This window comes from Macrobrachium nipponense, chromosome 14 (assembly GCF_015104395.2).
Source record: "Macrobrachium nipponense isolate FS-2020 chromosome 14, ASM1510439v2, whole genome shotgun sequence".
Classification (NCBI taxonomy): Eukaryota; Metazoa; Arthropoda; class Malacostraca; order Decapoda; family Palaemonidae; genus Macrobrachium; species Macrobrachium nipponense.
Genome location: NC_087207.1, coordinates 32,486,888 through 32,492,887, shown reverse-complemented (window position 1 = coordinate 32,492,887; position 6,000 = coordinate 32,486,888). Strand labels below are relative to the sequence as shown.

The 6,000-nt window shown below is 36.6% G+C and overlaps 1 protein-coding gene across 1 annotated transcript in view; it reads left to right on the top strand.

Annotated features, from left to right (window-relative positions):
• The first annotated feature begins 1,529 nt into the window (after positions 1-1,529).
• The window catches only part of LOC135226441 (uncharacterized), a 28,481-nt gene continuing 24,010 nt past the window's right edge, over positions 1,530-6,000 (top strand). The window contains exon 1 of the mRNA XM_064266001.1: positions 1,530-1,708. The gene's annotated coding sequence lies outside the window, so the exon portion shown is untranslated. The remainder of the gene's footprint in view (positions 1,709-6,000) is intronic.

Below are 6,000 nucleotides of genomic sequence, written 5' to 3'. Positions count from 1 at the left end.
TTTTCTGATTAGGTTTTGTGGATTGACTATGCTATAACCAACCTTACACAGTTTGCATGCTTTTGGCATTCTTTTTCCTAATGCATCAATTAGGTATATTCACAAGATTCACCTTATTCATTTTCTTTGTCGGAATAATGTTGGTTTATGTATATCTTTATGAGTCTCTTGACCACTTGGATTTTATTTGGAACTTCTTCAATTATTTTCAAGATGTTTTCATTAGATTTGTTCCAGTTTGAAGGATTATATCCTTCTAATATATCTATGAATGCTTTTGTATCTTTTTGGTTAGGACTGTTGCTGATTTCATAGATGAGAAATGCCAGTTCCCTTCCTGCTACCTCATCGTATTGCGAATCTGCTAAACACGCCAAATTACGCCACCTCTTCCCGCAGTTGGAACTTACTGCCATCTTGTTCTGATTTATAGTATTACACTTGATAAACTATTTAGAAGACGCTTTATCCTACTATTTTCACACTAATCTTATCACCGATAGTTCACGAACACTTCTAGATATTTCTCAAATTCTAGTCGTATGTTAAACTTGTGATATCTGTTGATTAATCTGACTTCACGCAGGGTACGTCTCCACCAAGCAAGATGGCTACTACGAGAAGGACGGAAATTAATAACTACACCCCGGAATACTATCAATCTATAACAATAAAATCCAAGTGGATCTTTCTTGCTTTTCCATATGAAAACAAGAAAATATAAAATCGAGAAAAGAATGACAAACAAATACCAAATAAATGATGATTAACCGACAGATGAATGAATATATACACCGAAAGCCATGTAAGCAAAATCACTAAAGCAAATAATGATGCTGCTTCTAAAACAATGCCTTTATTTCTGTAACCTTTGTTCTCGAAAGTGACTTGGCTGAGGTTTTATCTTTAGCTAAGAATCAACGGAAAAAAATATGCTCTTCTTGAACTTGAGAGGAGCCACTTTGATGCCCTTCTGTATACCCTGAGAAGCTAGTTTGTTGCTAAGACAATTATTCTGGTCGTTCTATAATTCTGTGCCAAAAGGGCTCAGAATAATTTCAAGGTATTCAGACACTTATTTGAGCATGATGCATTTGATGCATATGCAAAAAAAATTTTAAAATAAAATAAAATAAAAAATAAAAAAAATAAAAAAAAAAGAGGACAAGCAGGAAACCTAAATAGAATATAACTTTCACGAGATACAAACTAATGAGGAAATTGAAAGCATAAAACCAAAATACGAACTATAACACACGAGCTATAATATAAATTTCCCTAAATTAGTAACTATGAACCATTCACAAACGTGCCTCAGTTCTCTGAGCTGATTACATAATTGACCTTCGACAGACGGACGTTTTCCCACCAGTCTTTCAATCACTCTCCGCGTCCTCCCAGGGTCACTCCACCTCCTCCCCCCCCCACCCCTCTGGCACCCTGCCCCTCACTTGGCACCTAAAAATGTTGGCACTCTTATTGGATGTAAGGCTCACGGGTATGGCAGATCAGTAAGCTTACAGCAGCACCAGCAGAAGCCCAGTCCCTTGAGCTCAGACAGTGTGGCATCTGCCCTTCTGGTGTGAAACACGGCTCTCTGCTGCCCCAGTGTTCCGTCGAAGTGCCCAAAATCCCAAGGCGTTCCATTCATGCTCCGAAGGTGGTAGCGATACGCCAAAGGTCGACGAGGAACTTAGTGACGGGAAAAGTAGGTATTTAACATTCGGTCATTGAGTGTTACTTTGTGAAAGCGTCATCTTTCATTGGCAGTTTTTTTTTTTTTTTTTCGCCTAGCTGGTCCGCTGGTATAGTGTTTAGTGTCGAGCAATGCCACTCAGATGTCGCGGGTTCGCGTCTCTCCCCAGGCCGATGAAAATCACTGGCTCTGTATCCTGATCAGTTACTGGAGCAGTGTGTGGTCTGCAGTGGGATGTTGAAACCAGCATTCTTTTGGAAGCTTGAATTTCAAGTCAATGGCCCCTTTGGTGTGCTTGTTGCAGGTGAATAGGTTTCATCAACTAAAATAAATCAAATAAATAAAATAAAAATTGCCTTGTCGAATTATCTGAAAATCATAGGCATAGCAGGACTAATTTGAAGTTTCAGAAGATGAAATGAAGGGGACGAGGAGCTTGGTGACGAAACATGGTGGTATTTGACTTTAAGAGGATGAGTGTTAGTTTGCAAATAATCAAATAAAAAATGAATAATCTATCTGATTGATCGATCCATTGTAATTATTTCCTCTTATTAACCCGTCCTGTCAAAACGTCTAAATTTCCCAGTGACCCGAGGTTCATTTCGAAACTGTCGTCGATAATTAGAAGAAAAACGGAGAGTACTGATAGGAAGTACTGAGTGTTGCTTTAAAAAGAAAAGAAAAGTAAAAGGGAAATGTTCATGATTTTCGTTATCTGTCCCCAAACGATTTCGTAACGCCTCTAGATAGTGATACACAGACTACTGGTGCCTGAATCATGTGTTCATCCAGATACACACACACACACACACACACACACAAAACGGGCCTTCAACTTGATGAACAAGCTTCCTCTGAACGGAATCTTTTTATATAAGAAAACGAGGAAAGAGGCAGAAACAACGAAAGGATATTTCTGATCGCACGATCCTGCCCCGTATCAGGGCATAAAAGAAAATAATAAGGTCCATTAGCGATATCAGTGCGGCATCTAACAGGAGTGTTAATTTTATATTAACAAAATGACGAGCGCTCATAATCATTAGTGGGCCTTTTTATTTGTGCAAAATGTATAAAGTTAATTTTTCATAAACACCGCCAATCCCTTTGTGCTCTCAGATATTGTCCTTGAATGCTGGCGCTACGCTAAATTAACTGAGAACAATATATAGTATATATATATATATATATATATATATATATATATATATATATATATATATATATATATATATGTGTGTGTGTGTGTGTGTGTGTGTGAATTTGTATCACATCACTGTGATTCATATACATACATTAAGCTACAAATGTCCTTCAATATCTAATTCGCTCTACCTCGGAATTAATATATTTTCATAGTATATGTTACCGAAGGAGAATTTTTTAGTTGATAATAATTTCGTCCTCTCGTGAATTCGAACGAGGGAAAGAGGAGAAATCATTATTTCAGTGACATTACCGACTCTGTAATGTCCCTGAAGTTCTGATTTGTTTCTCCTATGTGCGCTGCTTCGAAATTCACGAGAGGACAAAATTATTATCGACTAAAAAAATTCCCCTTCGGTAACATATACTATGAAAATATATTAATTCCGAGGTAGAGCGATTGGCTATTAAAGGACATTTGTAGCTTAATTCTATATATATATATATATATATATATATATATATATATATATATATATATATATATATATATACATACACATATATATTAACAAGCACATCCCTGCCCACGCTAACGGACAAGCACATATTTGTTTATAGATCCATTATGTTTCCTAGATTCGTTACTCCACTCTTATTTTCCATCATCTGCGTTTCCTTTCACATCAGCCTACTTCTTTGTCTTTTCTTCCTATCCTTCACTCCCCGCTCTCCTTCCATCTCTCCTTCCATCCAAGGTAAAGAAAGCTTCCATCCACATCAACCTCCCGAAGCTGCCCGCTGCCATTCACGCCCAGCTGACGAGTACTATGCACCTGGTCTCGCAGTTTCCGTCAAGGAGAGATTGCAACCATTTTCATTCCGTTTGTTTATCTGCCTCCGGTCCCTTATTCATGTCACCCATTCATCAATTCCACTGAGAAGAGCTACGTTCTCACTACAGACGTCACGGGAATGAATGAACGGATTGTGGACCCGACTTCTATGATTACGATCGAAGTGAAGTCATTACTGGAAACAGGCTCATTTCTGGCAGCCCAGCCCGACCGGGTCCTACCTAACGCTATTCAAATGCTAATATCTCCAAAAGCATTGAAGATAAAAGAAAAATTCTTCCGGCAGATAAACCTTAGGTCTTTAAAGTTAATCTCATATGAGATTCATTTTTAAAATATTATAAATTCCCAATTAAAAGATGTTTTAATTATTGCATTATAATTTTCTCAAAATTGATGATATCAGCACCAAATTCGACGGTTTTCTCGAATACTAGGCCTAGGAAAACTGTCTTCTCACCCCGCTATAAAGAATCATTTCGTATTTTATCGTTTGTTATATTATTAGCAGTTTGGTGTTGGAAGACTACTTGAAATGCAATAATTAACGATAACGCTTATGCAGTAGAGTTCAGAGATACGTAGTTAAACCTTTGATGGTTCAACTTGAAGCCTCGCTAGTTATCGCCTGTAGGGCGCCTTACTGGTTATAGTATTTGATATGACAGTAGAAGTCAGGCCAAAACGGATTTTAGTGAACGTCAGTAGAAGAATTCTCTGGGCGACCCACTTGGCAGTGGATTACGATATAATTTGGACGATTTGATGTCATGAATTACATTTTGTTTTTAATTTGTTCTAGAGCGCGAGTGAATACGCACTTGTCGACATGAAAACCATTTGGTTTATAATTGCCTCTGACGGAGGGGGCATCAACCCTTCATACTGACTTCAAGGTCAAACAAAAGCGAAGGGTTAAAAATATGACTAACGAATCTACCTGATAATAAATCATAAAGAAAAGTCTTTCCGGAGTTTACAACGAACGGTCTCACGCAACTGGCAAAGGCTACAATGAGGCCCGAAATCCAACATACTATACTTTTTAATTTCGAAAGTGAGTTACAGTCTAAGGACGATCACCACAGTAATGAACAAAAAAACTAGGGAGTGACGGAAGTTAAGAACAAAATTGCTAATATCCCTCTGTTAGCAATTGAAGAAAAAACTCTGCAATATAAATCTAAATTCATATGAAATGAGACAAATGGTATCATATATCAGCTTGATTTGCTTGAGGATACTAAGAAGATTTAATAGTTTTTCAATATATATATATATATATATATATATACTATATATATATATATATATATATATATATATATATATATATATATATATTAAAAAATTGGAGCTGCAGCTTTCGGAATCATACTTGTAGGCTTCCAGGGAAAGGCATTCGATATAATTGAAGGTTTATTGCTGATGCCGACGTTTCACAACTACATTGTTGCATTTTCAAGGCTGAAATACAGCGAGTTGATTCTTAATAATTAATCATAAAAACACTATAATAAAATATAAAATATAACTAAAAATCACTTATTTAAAATGTTAACTCATTTAAAAATATACATATATAAAAGCAAAAAGACAAAAACACAAACACCATTGGCGACGAAAATGACCTACCGAGGACGGGAGTTGAAAGGAAACTGTTGAAACAAAGTTACAATAATAATAAACAAGGCACACACGTACAGTAAGGCAACGACGAGACAAATAGGGCCGTTAAGCAATGAACCAATTGTGTAGATGAGGTTTGGGTGTTTAATGATGGGACAGTTAATTTTATCATTATGGACTCTAGGGTTGTTAGGTCATTGTTTTTCTGCGTTTGTCCTATTATCTGAAAATCTTTGTATCTATGTATGTTTTGCATAATTTGGAATGATTCCTTATATTGGATTGCTCTGGTTGGACAGTCTGCTTCCAGTTCTAAAACTAATTCCTCTATGGGCGTCTATGCGTACCCTTAGCAGTCGTTTGGTACATCCAACGTAAGTCCCCTGGTTACACCTGGGCAAGTATACTTATAAACAACGCTGGACGTAAACAACGGACTAACTTTGTCCTTGAGCTTGAAAAAGGACCCGATGGTGCAAGGATTATTTTTTGGGAATCAATTTTAGATTTAAGGCAGGCAATTCTCTCTGAATTAAATTTACAACTTTTTCCTAAAAAAATCATCATATAAGTAAGGGAACGTTGCAAACATTTTCATTTTCGGCACAGTATGGATAGCAGTGGGCATTTCCATTTTCTTGTCTAAGAAACTTGTTTAAGGCTCTAAGA